The sequence below is a fragment of the Capra hircus genome, chromosome 27 (genome assembly GCF_001704415.2).
Source record: "Capra hircus breed San Clemente chromosome 27, ASM170441v1, whole genome shotgun sequence".
NCBI classification, from domain to species: Eukaryota; Metazoa; Chordata; class Mammalia; order Artiodactyla; family Bovidae; genus Capra; species Capra hircus.
Window position 1 is genome coordinate 20,624,297 of NC_030834.1, and position 19,337 is coordinate 20,643,633.

Sequence of the window (19,337 nt, forward strand, 5' to 3'; positions counted from 1 at the left end):
CTTTGCGACCCCATGGACTGTAGCCCACCAGGCTCCTCCGTCCATGGGATTCTCCAGGCGAGAGTACTGGAGTGGGGAGCCATTGCCTTAGTACAGATTTTAAACTGAGTAGTCTGTTGTGTAATCATCAGTTCCTGGCTTAAAGAAAAAAAACATTTTATGTGACTAAGACTAAGGAATGTAGAGAAAAAAAAGAAACCCATGTTTGTCCTTTTCTCCTTGAGAGCCCTAGACCCCCTCTCTCCTCCTCGGGTACCCCAGACTTTCTATCAACCTGCCTAGGAATTGACTCTCTCAGGAGCCCAAGAAAATAAAGTATGTCATTGTTTCCATTTTTTCTCCGTCTATTTGCAATGAAGTGATGGGACCAGATGCCATGATCTGAGTTCTTTGACTGGTGAGTTTTAAGCCAGCTCTTTCACTCTCCTCTTTCATCTTCATCTAGAGCCTCTTTACTTCCTCCTGCTTTCTGCCATTAGAGTGGTGTCATCTGCGTATCTGATGTTATTGTCAGTGTTGACCTGATCTTGTTAGTGTTATTAGTATTAGTGTTGTTTGTGCTGACCTGAGTTTGTTGTATTATTGGTAGAGTTCCCCAAACTGAGGGAGCAAATATCTTCCCTGCCATGGGAACTCTGTATAGTGAGACAGCATTTTTGGAATTTCTCCAAATTCCTGCAGAGTTAGTTCTTCTCCTGAGAGGGTGTATAGAACATGTCTTCATAAAGAAAACAAACAGCTTTTTTTTTTTTTAAAGCAGCCAGAGTCTGGAACAAATATGGACTTGAACACCAAAGAGTAGGGAGTGACATATGAGCACAAAGCTTATGTTGAAACTGACTCACTTCTCAGAAGATAACAGAGTTGCAATGTCCTGATTAGTCACACCCCCTACTCTGCTCTAATGGTGATTACAAAAGCCATACTGTTTTTATGGGCGACACCCAATGAGCCAGACTAAACAGGAGGAATTAAGGGAGTGTTTAAACAGGAGTGCCGAATGATGACACCAGCCTCCTTGCTTCAGAGAACTTATACCAATTGCAAGCCCAGCAACCCGGAGCAAAGTGGGGGAAACCAACTCTTTGAAGGAGCTTAAGTAATCAAGTGACATGAAACACAAGATGCAGAGGGACTGAAGATCCAGATGGTTCTGGAAGTACCCAGCAAGATGAGCCACTGAGAGAGACAGGGTTTCTCATCCTAGCTTTTAGGGAGCTAAGCTCATGTACTTTTCCATGCTGATTTCTTTTCTTTTTTACAAATCATTTCTTTTTCACTAATTCTTTCCTCATTTGTTTCCATTTTTCTCTGTTGCCTTTGCTCCATTCATAATCGAGCAAACCAAATAAGTACCAAGTGTAAGAAGTTGACAGAAAACAAATGAAAACCATATATGCTTTTGTGGTGGAGGGATCTTCATTGTTAAATGTAATGAGTGTGTTACAACAGGGTTCTGTTTTACTTGAAGCTACAGGTATTAGAATGGGTAGAACGTTCAGACATGTGAAACAAACATCTTTCTGCCAGTGAGAGTGACTGATGATGAAGGCATAATGTGTCCAAAATACAAGTAAACACATTTGGAGTGAATTTTGTATATTACTAAGAATGATTTTGTAAACAGTTTATATCATACAAATGGCTGTTTTGATCCTGTGTGGCTCATGTAGCATGTCAAAATTTTGACTACTATTAATTGTATCTCACATTTCCATCGCTTGACAGTTTTAAGAAGTGTTTCAGACACTTCATCGCCGTTGGTGTCACCTTGACATCTGTTTCATTTTAGCTCAAGGTTACTTAAATCTTAGAAATGTATTTAAAACTAGATCCTTCTAAAAAACAAAACAAAAACCCCCACATGAAGAATACTGTAAGATGTTAACAATTTTGTAATAATTTAAAATATGTAGTGTGAAAGTGAAAGTCGCTCAGTCATGTCTGACTCTTTGCAACCCCATGGACTATACAGTCCATGGAATTCTCCAGGCCAGGATACTGGAGTGGGTAGCCATTCCCTTTTCCAGGGTAAAGTATGTAGAATTACAGAGAAATTTAGAAACCATTACATCACAGTCCTCTGGCTTTGTCTCCTTCCTGGAGTCCATTCTTAGGTCATATCAGAAGATTCCTGAACTGAGGCTCTTCTACAAAAGTCTCCATTTGGCTGCACTTCAGAAGGTTCTATAAGGAAGCCACATTTGGATAAAATAAATCAGTATCTCTGAGAGTAGAATCCAGTTATCAATATTCATAAAATTTTCAGGTGATTCTAAAATACAACCAGATTTGAGAACCACTGTCCCTATACAAAGGAGAAGGAAATGGCAACCCACTCCAGTATTCTTGCCTAGAGAATCCCATGGACAGAGGAACCTGGTAAGCTGCTGTCCATAGGGTCCCACAGAGCCAGACATGACTGAAGCGACTTAGCTTGCATGCATGCATTGGAGAAGGAAATGATATTCTTGCCTGGAGAATCCCAGGGATGGAAGAGCCTGGTTGGCTGCTGTCTATGGGGTCGCACAGAGTCGGACACGACTGAAGCGACTTAGCAGCAGCAGCAGCAGTCCCTATACAAAAAGGAACTGCTTGATGAAAAATGAGATTGTGTGGTCCTCCAGCATACAGAATTTTGAGGTCCCATCATTTCTAATAATGTTTGAAGAATCAAAAGCAAAATTAGACTTTGAGAAAGTCTTTTAGAGACAGTGCATAAAAAGCTTTCCCTGTGTTTGTAATTGATTTGGGGTGGTGGAAGCATTTTAAAATTAAATGAGGGATGGGCATAATGAAACTAATTGGTAATTACTTGTAGACCATATATTTTCTGCTAGGGCAGCAGCTTGCTTTGTTGGAATTACTGGTTACAGATTAAGGAACAAGATCTTGAAAGAAGATTTACAGTAACTGAGTCACCTGCTGTCACAACAAACTGATTTCTTACCTGAGAGTTTCAAACTCAGGAATAGTAAATGCTTTTAAATGAGTTGTAACAAGCATAAGATGTAGATAAATGACTTTGGGGAGTCGGTTGCTCAAGACTGAATATCCAAAATTCTTCCCTAAATCTAGCTCTGACATTGATTCACCCATTCATCTTTGGGGATTTAGTTTTTTTGTGCTTTCATTTTCCCAGCTATAAAACAGGGTATTAGCATCTGTTTCATGGAAGTATTAAAAAAATATTTATAATGCACTTTAAAGATGAAAAATATATGTAATTAACTTCCATAAGAGTTCCCATAGAAGTTGCTGAAGATATGACTAAAGCTCATTGTTCAAGCTGGAAGTTAGACTCTCTTAAATTCATGCCTTTTCAACTCTTTGTCCATTCATTGATTCAACAAATATTCAATTGTGACCGACCATGTGCCGGGGCTTAGGTTGCTCAGGGGTGAAAAAAAATCCCCTATCCTCATGAAGTTATAGTCCTGTGTGGGGAAACAGAAAACAACCAAACATATCCAGGTAAAGATAAGTGCTTGAGAAAGGGGTAGAAGGAGATGGGTAAAGAGATAGAGTTAAACATGGTAGGAATGTGGATCCAGTTTGGTTAGAGAAGGTCTCTAGGGAAGGTAACAAAAAATGCAGGAAGGAATTTCATGCAAACGTCTTAGGAGAGAGATTTCCAAACAGCAGGATTCATTAGTGGACAGGGTTCCAGATCTTCAGGAATGATACAAAGGCCATCACAAGTGGGATGGAGTGAGTGGGGAGATACTATTTTAAATTAGTATCAATCCATGCATTATCTGAGTCACAGTAATACTATACTTCTTTTCCAAGTATACAATGATGGTTTACAGATTACCATAGGAACTCCAAAACATAGACCTAAACATTCTCTTCTCTCCTTCTCTCCTTCCTTCCTCCTTCCTTCTCTTTCTTCCTTTCTTCTAGTTTTATTCAGATATTAATATAATTGACATACAGCACTGTATAAGTTTAAGGCATACAACATAATGATTTGACATAGATACATCATGAAATGATGATCACAATAGGCTTAGTGAACATCCATCATCTCACACATACAAAATAACAGAAAAAGAAAAAAATATATTTTCCTTGTGATGAGAATTCTTAGGAATTACTCCCTTTAACAACTTTCATATATAATGTACAGCAGTGTTCATTATATTTATCATGTTGTACATTATATCCTTAATATTTATTTATCTTATAGCTGGAAATCCTTTAGTCACATACTTATTAGTACTCATTATTTCCTAGATTAAAAAAGCAAATTTTTTTCTCAAGCAGTATACTGTTTAGAGAATTATATACCAAAATTTGGTCTCAGATGAAACTAAATTAAATTAGTATTAAGTTTGTGCTAGCATTTAGACAGATTCTATGGTGATGTTACACTTTTTAAAAAAATTCTAGCCAAGTTACATAATAAGAAAAAAGTGACTCCTAAAAAATAATGATACTGGAATTAGACTCCAAAAGACTAATTTTTAAAATTTTCTCTATGATCTCAAACAATCCACTGATTAGGCTGAAGGATTATTCAGAAGAACACAGGGAATGCTTTCTAGAAGTTAGATCTTATAGAATATAGTACTGACAGAGGAAAACAAATTAACAGGTTTATCATCAGAATAATAAGAAAATATCTGAAAGATATTAAATATTTTAGGCAAACCAAAATGTATAGATAATAATGTAATGAATAATACATTTTGGTTAAAGATAATTTGTAATTTGTATTTTATTTCATTTATGTAAGATTAACAGCAATGCCTGCTTAAATAACTTGGCCTTTTTTTCTCTTTTTCTTTTTTAAAAAAAATTTAAATAACTCATGGCCAAACTGTATCCAGTATTACGCAGATGACAGATAACATATCATTTTATCTGTAAATTTTACATTATGTACCTTGAAAATTGGCTTAGTCGTTCAGTCGTATCTGACTCTTTGCTACCCCATGGACTGTAGCCCACCAGGCTACCCTGTCCAGGGATTTTCCAGGCAAGAATGCTGGAGTGGGTTGCCATTCCCTTCTCCAGGGCATCTTCCTGAACCAGGGATCAAACCTGGGTCTCCTGCATTGCAGGCAGATTCTTTACCATCTGAGCCACCAGAGAAACCTGTACTTTGAAAGAAAGGGAAAAGTGAAAGTGCAAGTCACTCAGTCATGTCCGACTGTTTGCGACCCCATGCACTATACAGTCCATGGAATTCTCCAGGCCAGGATACTGGACTGGGTAGCCTTTCCCTTCTCCAGGGGATCCCCAGGGATAGAACCCAGGTTTCCCGCATTGCGGGCAGATTCTTTACCAGCTGAGCCACAAGGAAAGCCCAAGAATACTGGAGTGGGTAGTCTATCCCTTCTCCAAGGGATCTTCCCGACCCAGGAATCGAACTGGGGTCTCCTGCATTGCAGGCGGATTCTTTACCAACTGAGCTATCGGTTCAGTTCAGTCACTCAGTTGTGTCTGACTCTTTGCAACCCCATGAACCGCAGCACACCAGGCCTCCCTGTGCATCACCAACTCCTGGAGTCCATCCAAACCCATGTCCACTGAGTCAGTGATGCCATCCAACCATCTCATCTCCTGTTGTCCCCTTCTCCTCCTACCCTCAATCTTTCCCAGCAACAGGGTCTTTTCAAATGAGTCAGCTCTTCACATCAGATGGCCAACGTATTGGAGTTTCAGCTTCAACATCAGTCCTTCCAATGAACTTCCAGGAGTGATCTCCTTTAGGATGGACTGGTTGGATCTCCTTGCAGTCCAGTCTTCTCCAACACCACAGTTCAAAAGCATCAATTCTTCAGCAATCAGGGAACCTCAAAAAGATAGTCTTAAAACAAACAAACAAGCAAAAAACACTGAACAATGCTTCAGTAGTAGTATGACAACCTCCATTCTACCTTTTGTCACTGTAAGTCTGACAACTCTGTATACCTCATGGAATTGGAATCACACAGTATTTGTCCTTTTGTGACCAGCTTATCTCACTGAGCATAATGTCTTCAAGCTTCAACCATGTTGCAGCATGTGTCAGACTGTTCTTTTTAAGACTGAATAATATTACATTGTGTGTGTTTTGTCTATCTGATTATCTCATAATTCTTTTTTAACTGTTTTATTTCCATCTTTATTAGGAAATTCACTGAATTCTTTACGGGCAAAAGGCTACATAATGTGGTAGTGATATTTTTCAAAACCCAAAGAGACGAGGAATCTAAGAATCAACTGACAGAATATAAATGCTTTGTAAGATCATTTTAGGAACTCCAACAATCCAAAGTCAACCACTTCAAAAATTAAAACAGACTGCTTGGGAATCCTTGGCAGTCCAGTGGTTAGGACTCAGTGCTTTCACTGCCATGGGTCTGGATTCAGTCCTTGGTTGGGAAACTAAGATCCCACAAGCCATGCATCGTGGCCAAAGAAACAAACAAAACAAAACCAAAAACACGCTACCTTCCACAGGACCAGTTTGGTGAATACGGTTATCTGCCCCACAGTCCAACATCATTGCAGAGTGCTCTGAACCAGTGAGCCTGGCTCTGTGTGCCCAGCTTGGCTGGCTGGGAATGAGGACTGTGCTCTGGCATGTTGATTCAGTGCCCTTGGCAGGGGCACTGCCAGTGTTTGTTCCCACACAGAATTTCCCAATACATCTGAAGTCAGCTTGTAGAGCAGCAAGATGCTGTGAGCCTGCGTGGTCATTAAGTCACTTCTAACGCAGTCTCTTGAAAGACGATGTAAATATCAGAGAGTCAAATGGGAATAGATATTTTGCATTATTGATGTCAGACAGGGAATGAAAAGCTGAAGGTTCTGAACTCATTGTAGTTAATTCTATATTGACAGGGTTGGAATATTGAAATTACAATTCTAGGACTTCCCAACTTAATTCCAACCTACTCTTTAAAAATGTTATACTAAGGTCAACATCAGGATCATACATTTATGAAATTTAAAGTATATTTTCCTTTTTTTTTTTGGTTGTGCCAGACAGTATGTGGGATATTAGTTCCCAGACCAGAGCTTAAACCTGAGCCCCTTGTATTGAAAGCGGAGTCTTAACTACTGAACATCCAGGGAAGTCCTTGAAATATTTTAATTACATTGACTAAACCAACAAATTGTGTGGTTACAAAATTTTCACCATTGACTTGAAATATATTGTTGTTGTTCAGTCACAAAGTCATGTCTGATTCTTTGTGACCCCATGGACTGCAGCCAGGCTGCAGGCTCCTCTGTCCTCCATTATCTCCTGGAGCTTACTCAGATTCATGTCCATTGAGTGGGTGATGCTATCCAACCATCTCATCCTCTGTTGTCCCCTTCTCCTTTTGCCGTCTATCTTTTCCAGCATCAAATTCTTTTCCAGTCAGTTGGCTCTTTGCATCAGGTGGCCAAAGTATTGGAGCTTCAGCTTTGGCATATTCCAATTTTCTCTCTTCCAATGAATATTCAGGGTTGATATCCTTTAGGATTGACTGGTTTTATCTCCTTGCAGTCCAAGGGACTCTCAAGAGTCTTCTCTAGCACTGAAATTCAAAAGCATCAATTTTTTGGTGCTCAGTTTCTTTATGGTCCAACTCTCACTTCCATACGTGACTACTAGAAAAACCATTGTTTTGACTATGTGGACATTTGTTGGCAAAGTGATATCTCTGCTTTTTAATATGCTGTATAGATCATGGCATCTGGTCCCATCACTTCATGGGAAATAAATGGGGAAACAGTGGAATAAGTGTCAGAGTTTATTTTTGGGGGCTCCAAAATCACTGCAGATGGTGACTGCAGCCATGAAATTAAAAGACGCTTACTCCTTGGAAGGAAAGTTATGACCAACCTAGACAGCATATTGAAAAGCAGAGACATTACTTTGCCAACAAAGGTCCATCTAGTCAAGGCTATGTTTTTCCAGTATTCATGTATGGATGTGAGTTGGACTGTGAAGAAAGCTGAGTGCCGGAGAATTGATGCTTTTGAACTGTGGTGTTGCAGAAGACTCTTGAGAGTTTCTTGGACTGTAAGGAGATCCAATCAGTCCATTCTAAAGGAGATCATTCCTGGGATTTCTTTGGAAGGACTGATGCTAAAGCTGAAACTCCAATACTTTGGCCACCTCATGTGAAGAGTTGACTCATTGGAAAAGACTCTGATGCTGCGAGGGATTGGGGGCAGGAGGAGAAGGGGATGACAGAGGATGAGATGGCTAGATGGCATCACTGGCTCGATGGACGTGAGTCTGAGTGAACTCCGGGAGTTGGTGATGGACAGGGAGGCCTGGCGTGCTGCGATTCATGGGGTCGCAAAGAGTCAGACACGACTGAGCGACTGAACTGAACTGACTGATAGGTTTGTCATAGCTTTCCTTCCAAGGAGCAAGAGTCTTTTAATTTCATGAAATATAATTCATAGTTAACTTTTTTTTGAAGTATACTTGATTTACAATGCTGTATTAGTTTCAGATGTACAGCAAAGTGATTCAGTCATATATATATATATATATACACACATATATATATATTCTATTTCATATTCTTTTACCTTATATATATATACCATAAAATATTGGTTTGAGTTCCTTGTGCTATACAGTAGGTCCTTGTTGGTTGTCTGTCTTGTATATAGTAGTGTATATCTTTAATCCCAAACTCCCAATTTATCCCTCCCCCCCACTACTTTCCCCTTTGGTAACCATAAATTTGTTTGCTATGTCTGTGGGTATATTTCTGTTTTATATATGTTAATTTGTATCATTTTTTGTTTTAATAACCTTTCTGTATTTTTTCTCTTGTACATATGTATCTATACAGACCCTTCCTGTCACAAAATGCCTTATATATGAGAGAGGAAATAACAATATTCACTTGATCTTCTAATATTATTATTGGGGAAGTAATATTTACCAATTTGAAGTCTAAGTAAACCAAGCATGTTATAAAATACAGTTCTCTAGTTGTACTAATAATGATAGGTAAAAACAGTATCCAAAATATGCCTAAATGGAGAATCATGGAATATTAATGTTGAATGGAATGTGAAGATTCTGTAACTCGGGGAGCTATAATCCCTTTGGATACATGAATTGAGAATCAAGTGAAAGCTATGGATCTTCTCTCTCAAAAAATGCATATAATTTTTCTTATAATTTCATGTGTTTATGGACCATCTGATACCTCAAGCATCTGGTATAATTCATCTCCTTTCTTTTATGCTTAATGGAATTGAGTGTCATGGTGACTAAGTGTCCTGCTCACAGCTACAGATTGAAGTAGGGTAGAGAGTTCACCGGAGAAGGCAATGGCACCCCACTCCAGTACTCTTGCCTGGAAAATCCCATGGACGGAGGAGCCTGGTAGGCTGCAGTCCATGGGGTCACTACTAGTCGGACACGACTGAGCGACTTCACCTTCACTTTTCACTTTCACGCATCGGAGAAGGACATAGCAACCCACTCTAGTGTTCTTGCCTGGAAAATCCCAGGGATGGGGAAGCCTGGTGGGCTGCCGTCTATGGGGTCGCACAGAGTCAGACACGACTGAAGCGACTTAGCAGCAGCAGCAGCAGCAGAGAGTTCACTCCAGATGATTTTTACTATCTTGGTTATGAAATTCCTAAGCAAATGATTGATGTGAGCAGCCTCATTGGGCCTAAGGTATCACCCACCCAGCTTCTGACAGTGCCTCAAATTTTTGCATGTGGGGGGTTTCAGGTAATACCCAGCCCTTGATATCTGAGGGGGCATTGGTTCCAGGACCCCCATGCATAAGAAACCCATGGATGCTCAAGTCCCTTATATTAAATGAAGCATTTGCACATTACAGACACACATTCTCCTTTATACTTTAATTCTTCTCTGCTGCTGCTGCTAAGTCTCTTCAATCATGTCCGACTGTGTGCGACCCCGTAGACGCCAGCCCACCAGGCTTCCCCATCCCTGGGACTCTCCAGGCAAGAACACTGGAGTGGGTTGCCATTTCCTTCTCCAATGCATGAAAGTGAAAAGTGAAAGTGAAGTCGCTCAGTCGTGTCCGACTCTTCACGACCCCATGGACTGCAGTCTACCAGGCTCCTCTGTCCATGGGATTTTCCAGGCAAGAGTACTGGAATGGGGTGCCATCACTTTCTCCGTTAATTCTTCTCTAGATTACTTAAATTAACTAACACAATGTAAATAAATACATGTACATGGCAAATTGAAGTTTTGCTTTTGGGAATTTCTGGAATTTTTTCCCCAAAAAATATTGTTGATACACAGTTGGTTGAATCCTCAGATGTGGAATCTGAGGATATGGAAAGCCTGGCTGCACTTGTATTAACATAGACAAGACATTAAGCACTGCCCTGCATCTAAATGCCAGGTTAAGGCACCCAGAGGATGACAGGGGTCACTCACCCAGACTCTCTCTCAGGCTGAATTCTCCTTTGGGACTCTTGGACTCCTAATCTGTTGCTGCCTTTGAGGCTTTTATGCACTTGCATTTTCTAATGACCAGCTCTGCAGAACATGGAAGAAGAGAGGCTAGAGAAATCTGATGTCAAAAAGGGGGGGTGGTGGTGCAGAAAACTCTCTTTACCCAGATTAAAGTTAAGTGAAGGTGGCATTTTTAGAAATTGAACTGATTCGAATTTTTCTGTAGCCGGAAGTGAGAGCTCTGGAAATTTTTTTTTTTTGTAGGGGGAGGGTGGGGAATGTTTTGTATTGAATTACTAGGCAATGTATTCTCAATATTTTTTAAATGTATTTTAAAATACCAGCTTAATGGGTCTCAGGCAATTAACTGGGGGAAATTGCACATGCTAAATAAAGGTTGCACAAAGGGCAAGAGGGAAGCTTAGATCCATATTCCCGGAAAGAAGGGGTATTTCCTTGTGAACATACTTGCTCTCAAATAAATCATAAACTGAAATATAGAAACATAATCTTAACTGTAACTTAAATATAGCAGGCACTTTTGTGATTGCCTGAGCAAAACATATGTACTTTTTTGCATGACTTTCTTTTGAAATATAACTTATTCTAATGACAAAGATAATACCTATAATAGAAAATTTGTAAAAAAAAAATTTGTAATTCCAGGTAAAAAAATTTTTTTTCCAATTCAGTTAACAGCTACTGACAATTTGATGTATTTTCTCTGATATTTTCAGGCTTTTTTTCTGTAAAGGTCCATTTATACTACCTACCCGCTACCCCAAACATACACACATATACATGTAGGTACTATAATTGAGCAGAGCCCTATGGGGCCTTCCTGCCACACCTCCCCCTCATCTCTGGCCCCCAACCCTGTCTTCCTCTGCTTGCCTCATGTTTGTAGAAAAAATTTAGCCTCCTAAGCCTTCCCCAAGTTCTAAAGAATATATTAAATCACAGAAATGAGAAAATGAAGAAAGGAAAACAGTCAAGCAAGACAAAATAATAATAGTTTAGGTCCATTAAACAAAGTCAAGGACCTTTAATTCCTCCTCAAGGACTATAGATAATATTTTGAGACAAATCCTTTGGACTGTTTTACAGATACTGAAACCTCCACCAAGTGGAAGAAGTTAACTGCTTATTGACCACAATTGCGTAGACCCCAGACCATGTGAAACCAGCAAATTGATGATGTTGACTCCAATTACCTCACCACCAACCTATCAGAAGAATGTCCATGAGCTGATCACATATCCCACAGCTCTCTTCCTCACCCTGTCTTTAAACACCTTTCCCTGAAACCCATCAGCACGTTCAGGCCTTGTGCGCACTAGCTGCCTGGACCCCTTGCTTGGTTTCCCACAGTAAATGGTGCACTTTCCTTCACCACAACCCAGTGTCAGAGGTTGACTTTACTTAGGAATGGACCCTAATTTGTTTTGGTAATAGTATGTGTGTAGGTGTTGGGTTAGGGCTTCCCTGGTGGCTCAGTGGTAAGGAATCCGCGTGCCAGTGCAGGAGACATAGGTTCAATCCCTGGGTGAGGAAGATCCCCTGGGGAAGGAAATGGTGACCCACTCTGGTATTCTTGCTTGGGAAATCCCATGGACGGGGGAGCCTGGCAAGCTACAGTCCGTGGGGTCGCAGAAGAGCTGGACATGACCTAGCAACTAAACAAAAGAGACAAATGTATTGATTTGGGCAAAAAGTTCATAACAGCTCACGGAAAAACCTGAACAAAAGTTTGGGCCAACCTAGTATTTACACTAACATGAGGTAATGCTTATATGAAGAACTGTATATTTTCAACAAATGTTATGAAGAACTGTATATTTTCAACAAATGTTATGACATAGCTATTTTTTAAGTTCTTAAATTTTCTTGGAGAGCAATTTCTAATGGCTACATAGATTCTATTATTTATGCATGCCAACATTTACTTAACTGTTGGAAATCAGGATGTTTTCAGTTTTCCCCACTGGATATCTTTGGATATGGATATTTGAGGGCCATATCTACCTTTAGAACAATTCCCCTGGGTAGAATATTTCTTAAGGATTTTTCTGCATTTTATTAAATGCCCTGAATGAAATTGTACCAATATTGTATTAGCTGTAATAACCTGAGAGTACCCCATTTTTTTCTATTAATATTGCATGTTAAAACATTTTTTTTTCTTTTTTTGCTTGTACTTTTTATTATACCTGCATGAAATGATGGACGCTAACTAAACTTATTGTGGTAATCATTCATAATATATGTAAGTCAAACTGTTGTGCTGTACACGTTAAATTTATATAGTGATATGTATAAATTATATCGCAACAAAACTGAAAAAATTATATACACACTGTATGCCAATTTTATAGGCTAACTATGGTATCCTATTTTAATTTGCATTACTTTGATTACTCCTGAGTTTAAACTATTTTTAAAATATATTCATTACCTATTTGTATTTCTTCTAGTGTAAACTATTTTCCTTGCCTTTAAAAAAATTAGTTTAGTCATTGTTTGCAAACTGATCTGTAAGAATTCCTTATATTTTTTTAATAAAAACCCCATGTTTTATGTGTTGAAAATATTTCCTATTTGTCATTTTCTTTGGCTTATGTCGGCACTTTTTTCCTCCAGTGTATCATGAAATGTCACCTGTGCTCCAAAATTGATTTGAGCTGAACTATTTTACAGTGGAGACAGGTCTTGTCACATTTATCTGTTGAGATGAGTGGTGGCAGGGCCACAGAGAGGATCTGAGGTGTTAAAGCTGGAGTTTGGGGATTGAACTCTGTAGCACACCTGACTTTTCCAGATATTCCAACACTAATTGTCAAGATTATACATTTTCTCAGTAAACACCCCTATTTTAGTTTTGAAAACAGTCACAAGACAGAATCTGGTTATATTGGTCTGTGTCTTTTTAGATGCTTTTTAAACTGACTTTGAGCAGTTAGATGGCTGGCTGCGGTCAGGAAGTATCCTGGTACCCACTTGAATTATGACTGCTTTTCTGTCTGCTTTCGGCTGGGCAGTCTTGGCCTCAAGCCTCTCTCCTTCTTGCTCTGATTGCACTTCCTTGAAAGGCTGCAAGAATGGAACACACTTTATCATCTTCTCTTTTGTTTCCAGGACTACCCACTTCTCACCCCATCTGCTTTGACAACCGTTTCCTTGAGCATGGTCTGTAACTTGCAGACTCACTTCCAGAAAACAGTTTATCTGCCAAGAGTGCTTTGGTTTCAAGGAAGAGAAACCAATTCAAGGGTGTTGTAGCAAAAGCTCAGACTCAAGAATGCCAGGCAAGAAATCAAAATGCTGAAAAACCAAGAATTATGCTCTCTCACTAATATCTGTGGTCTTTTCACTTCTGCCTTTTTCTTTCTTGGTGAACCGGATTTCCTCTGTTCCCAAGTCTCTCTGATAGTCTAAGATAACAGCTCAAGGTTTCCAGTGTAACACCTGGACCCACAGAAAGACTGACTTTCATACTTTTGGTCCTGAATGATAGCAGAATATCTCACCCTAGAATATGCCACTTTGGCATAGTTATTATTTTGAGCTGAAGGCAGCTGAAAAGCAGATATGAGAAAAATCTGTCTTCCCCTGATTTGCCAACATCCAGTGAAGTTCTCAAAAAAAAAAAACAACTCTTTTCTCTGCTTCTTTTCTATTTAATATTTTTTGAACATGACCAAAATGAACCCTTGTTAATTCATCAAAAATGCTGACAATACTAAGGAAAAGGAAGACATGTATTTTCAAAAGTGTCCCTTCCCTGCCAGGAAGGACAAAGGTTAATCCTTGTAGGCAACTTGAGACCCTTAAGGCATGGACCTAAATGTTCATAACACGCCCTCCCATCACCCACAAGACTGGTCTGCCCCGTACCTTTCTTATGTCTTCAACTGGAAATGCTGTATAAGCCAGCGTTCAAAGCCACCCTTTTGAAAGACTCCTTTTCCCTTGGGTTTCTCCCGTGTATGCGTGCATATGCTTAGTCACTCCGTCGTGTTCGACTCTGTGACCCCATGGACGGTAGCCTGAGGGCTCCTCTGTCCATGGGGGTTCTCCAGGCAAGAATACTAGAGTGGGTTGCCATGCCCTCCTCCAGGGGATCTTCCCAACCCAGGGATCAAACCCAGGTCTCCCACATTGCAGGTGGATTCTTTGCCGTCTGAGCCACCAGGGAAGACCTCTCCCATGTATACATGAGGTATATGTGTTAATAAACTTCTGTTTGCTTTTCTCTTATTAATCTGTCTTTATTACAGGGTTTTAGCTAAGAACACAGAAGTAGAGGGGAAATTGTTTTTCCTCCCCTACAAAGCTCACCGGGTAGGATAAAGCTCCAGTGATCTAATTGGTTTACTTTGGGGCACAATGTCATTTAATTTGTACACCATGTTAAACTTTTTTAAACAAAAACTTATTTTTAAAACACAAAAGTAAGAAAAATAAATTTAATATTCTGCACTAGAACATTACCCAAACTCCTAATATATAAACTTAATACTCTTCATTTTGAAAATGTAAAGTAAATGTTAACGTAACTCCCTTCAAGAACCGCAAGACCATCCCTTATGGCTGAGCTGGTAAAGAATCCACCTGCAGTGCAGGAGACTTGGATTGGGAAGATCCCTTGGAGAAGGGAAAGGCTACCCACTCCAGTATTCTGGCCTGGATAATTCCATGGACTGTATAGTCCATGGGGTCGCAAAGAGTCAGGCACAACTGAGCGACTTTCACCTCCTTTGTCTCTGAAGAGCCATTGTGGTGCAAGGACAAAGGAACGAAATTGAGGCATCTGCTAGACTTCCATCAAATCTGCTCTTAAAATTTTGAAATAGACAATATCTTTGTAACTGATGAGAGGTCCTTGGCTTTTGAAGACTGTCTTAATCAGCAGTAGACAATGCTTTATTTTTATACCTTGACAAAGACAACAGAGACAGAAGCCTCCTCAAATTATCTTGTATCCAGGCACACTGCACAGTCTTACATGAGTATGTGTTGAATTAATAATGAAGTTGTGACCAACCATGATGCTTGTATCATGACGTGCCATCATCTCTATTGTTTATGCACCATTTTTCCAATGTATGTCACCATTGCATGTTATGAAGTAGAGCAGGTAGGGAGTCATGTTTTATTGTTCTACAGAAGAGTAAATAGAAACTTTTCCTAGAATGCAAGAGTAATAAAGTATCAGGAAGAATATAAATGGTGACTTTGGCTTCCTTGTCTTTTAATAAATACATGAGTTTATTATGTTGTTGTTGCTTAGTAGCTAAGTCATGTCTGACTCTTTGTGACCCCATGGACTGCAGCATCCTGGCTTCCCTGTCCTTCACTATCTCTCCACTATTACTTTTATTATAATGATCATCAAAATTACAGTTCTTTGAGGACTTCAGAATTGTGATGCTATGCTGTGCTTTATGTTATGTGTTATGGTAGACTTTATTTCTACTATGTCATGGTACACGTTGTTTCTATTTTAGAAATATAATGTTTCTCAAGGAAGAAGCAACATCCCAGATGTCATTTATTTAAAAGCCAGCGGTTAACTAAATTTGTTTTTTAAATGGGAAATACATTGCAAAACTGTGCAGAGAGAAGGACGATCTGAAGCCATTTGTCTCTGTCACTGAATCTCACGAACGAACATTTCAGACCAGTAACTAAGACTCCACTGCCACGGCTACGCAGCTTGTGCACTGCACATACCACTCTTGGAGGCAGGGACCAGAAGCTGAAACCACATGATTCTCCTAGGTCTACCGGGGTGGTGCATTGTTCCACCTTTCACAAAGGCACACCATATGATGGCTCCCTGTCCATGGCTTACCTTCCACCTGAGGCACAAAATTTGGGGGGAACAAACTCTCTGCTCCCCATCCTCCCCATCCGGTGCTCAAAGTGCCAAGTGAGCTATGGTTAGTTTCATTTGTCGTAACTACTTCACAGATGTTTTTCATTTATCCTTCACTGGAATGATTTTCCTTCATTTTCTCATAGAGAGGATGTTGGCACCAGGATTGGGGGTGGTGTGATGGGTTCGGGGAGAATGCTATTTACAGACCCCTGGGGCAAGTTCTGGAATTCTAGGTAACATTGCTGCAAATCCTTTGACTTTCAGTGAAATTGCCTAGATCCTGCAGCCGATCTTCAGCTGAAAGTACTTCCAACGGATGCTAAAAATACATTGCAGTTTATTTTCCTCAGTAGGGAGCATGTGTTCCCACTTGACCTGGAAACACAAAGAGATCTGATGTTAAATTTAATGCTGCCTATTCCAAGATAAATTTGTTTTCTGGAGAGCAAGGAAAAGGAAAAACAACACCCATATTGATATAATTTTTCTTTTGCTCTCTGGGGGAGACAGTGCCTTGAACGCACTTTTTATGTTCCCTGTTGGTAGTTGAATGACCATTCTCAGACTTCCTAGCCATTGCTGATATAAACTGGCTTGCATACAAATCAGATGGTGAGTCCAAGGCAGATTTATTAAATATGGGGAAAGCGGGAGAGAGGGGGTGAGGAAACTGATTTTTCTTTTCCACCCAAACAAAAATGTCAGATTCTTTGTATCTGATCTTAGCTTGATAATTCAGGTTTCCATCGTTTTCTTTCTTTTAATGCTCTTCTTAAAAGACAGAATCTGAAATGCCGTCTAATTGAAGTATAGATTTAATGGACATTTATATTAAATCCTTTCTCTCTAAAACAAAAAGCAAACAAATCAAACACAATTTAACTACAGATGGTGTAGAGATTCTGTTTCCTTCTGTAACACTGAATAACAGATGTTCAATCCAGTTCTTGTAGTTTGGGGATACTATTTGTTTAGAGCTTTGGGTTGCCCAATATGACTTTCTTCAATATTGTAAGAGCAAAGTTCAGTTTCTACTGAAGATGAAGTGTCAGGCCTGCTCTCCAGCTGGTTCCACTCTCTGCAGCTTTAAATACACTGTCTGCTGACGGTGAACTAAGACGCATCCCCCTCTCCCCTTGCCCAACCCCCTAAGAAACAGAACAGCGAATAAACATGAGCCTTGGACTCTGCCTTGTTTTGAGTCTCGATTTTGCCACTCATTAATTCTGCCACTCATTAATTCTGTCCATCTGTAAAATGAGGATGATGATGGGACCTGCTGTTCAAGGCTGTTGTGAAGGTTAAATGAAATACTATGTGAAACGCATATAAGCACGGTGCCTGTGTACGTAGAAAATCTTGAATTCATGTTAGCTATTATTACCAGTGATGATTCTCAGATATGCCAGTTAGTTATGCCCGGTATTAAAGAGTTAACTGACACCTCCTCGAAGATCCACTTTCTGAACTGACCCACATCAGTTCTTAAGGCTTGATTTCTACCCTCTTCTTTGGGATAAGCCTAAAACCTTTTACAGAGGCATCCCTTCCTTGGTCCTCTCTGTTTTTTTCCCTTGATTTCTTCCTCTAACAAAACTAAGACAAAGAAGGGTATTGTTGTTGTTTAGTCACTAAGTCATGTCTGACTTTTGCAATCCCATGGACTGTAGCCCACAGGCTCCTCTGTCCATGGGATTTCCCAGGCAAGAATTCCAGAGTGGGTTGCCATTTCCTCCTCCAGGGGATCTTTCCAACCCAAGGATAGAACTGTATCTCCTGCACTGCAGGTTGATTCTTTATGGCTGAGCCACTGGGAAGTCCCAGGAAAGATATAGTCTGATGAAAATCATGGAAGTGGATTTTCCCTTATGACCTTTAACCAGATAGGAGACAGCATTTTTGTTATTGTTTATTTAAAGCGAAATATTCACTGGATCTAAACTGTAGGAAAGGAGAAATGTGGGAAGCCCTTTCCCTCTTGGCATGATAAAGACAGCACGTACTGGGGCTCTCCAGGCTTCGAGGAGACAACTAAGTTAAGTCCCCTCATCGCCCATCCTTGGGTCTCATTTACACTGAAGTCTTAAGGAGTAGCCACATTTCCTTTTGAGACTAGATAGGTACGTTTGATAGTCCTAATTTAGTTAGAACCTCAAGCCCATGAATGTCTTTTCTGATGAGTTAATAAGCATTTACAGACCTGCCTCAGAGCTGCAGTGGGTTCAGTTCCCGACCACAGCAGTAAAGCAAATGTCACACACATTTTGGTTTCGCTGTGGATATGGAAGTTATGTTTCCACTATACTGTAGTCTATTAAGTGTACAATAGCATTATGTCTATCAGAGAAGGAAATGGCAACCCACTCCAGTGTTCCTGCCTGGAGAATCCCAGGGACAGGGGAGCCTGGTGGGCTGCCATCTATGGGGTCACACAGAGTTGGACACGACTGAAGTGACTTAGCAGCAGCAGCATTATGTCTACAAATAGTGTACAGATTTTTTCTTCTCTTGTACAAGGAAAATGTAATTTATGTCAGAAATAGTGGTTCAAGTGAATGGGCTGTGTAGGTGTTCATTGGTGAATTTAGACAAAACAGGAAGTGATGTAAATTATACTTATTACACTGCTGGGAAATATATTAAATCCAGACAGCATTCAGACAATGCACAAGGAACTCATTGTGTTGAAGGAAATCAGGCAGTTTTGGTGGGAAGACAATGTACTATATGGTATGAAAACCATCAGTGGCCACTTGGGACTGAAATAACTTTTTAAGGAGTATGATTTTGTTCTAGCACTGAAATATTTTTCTTTTTTGATAAAGCACCAAGGTTTTGTAGTCTTTTTTTAAACTAATTTTTATTGGCGTATGGGTGCTTTACAATGTTGTGTTAGTTTCTGCTGTACAGCAAAGTGAACCAGTTATATACATACATTATGTGTGTGTGCTAGGTTGTATCTGACTCTTTGCAACCGTATGGACTATAGAGCGCCAGGCTTCTCTGTCCATAGAATTTTCCAGGCAAGAATACTGGAGAAAGTTGCCATTTCCTCCT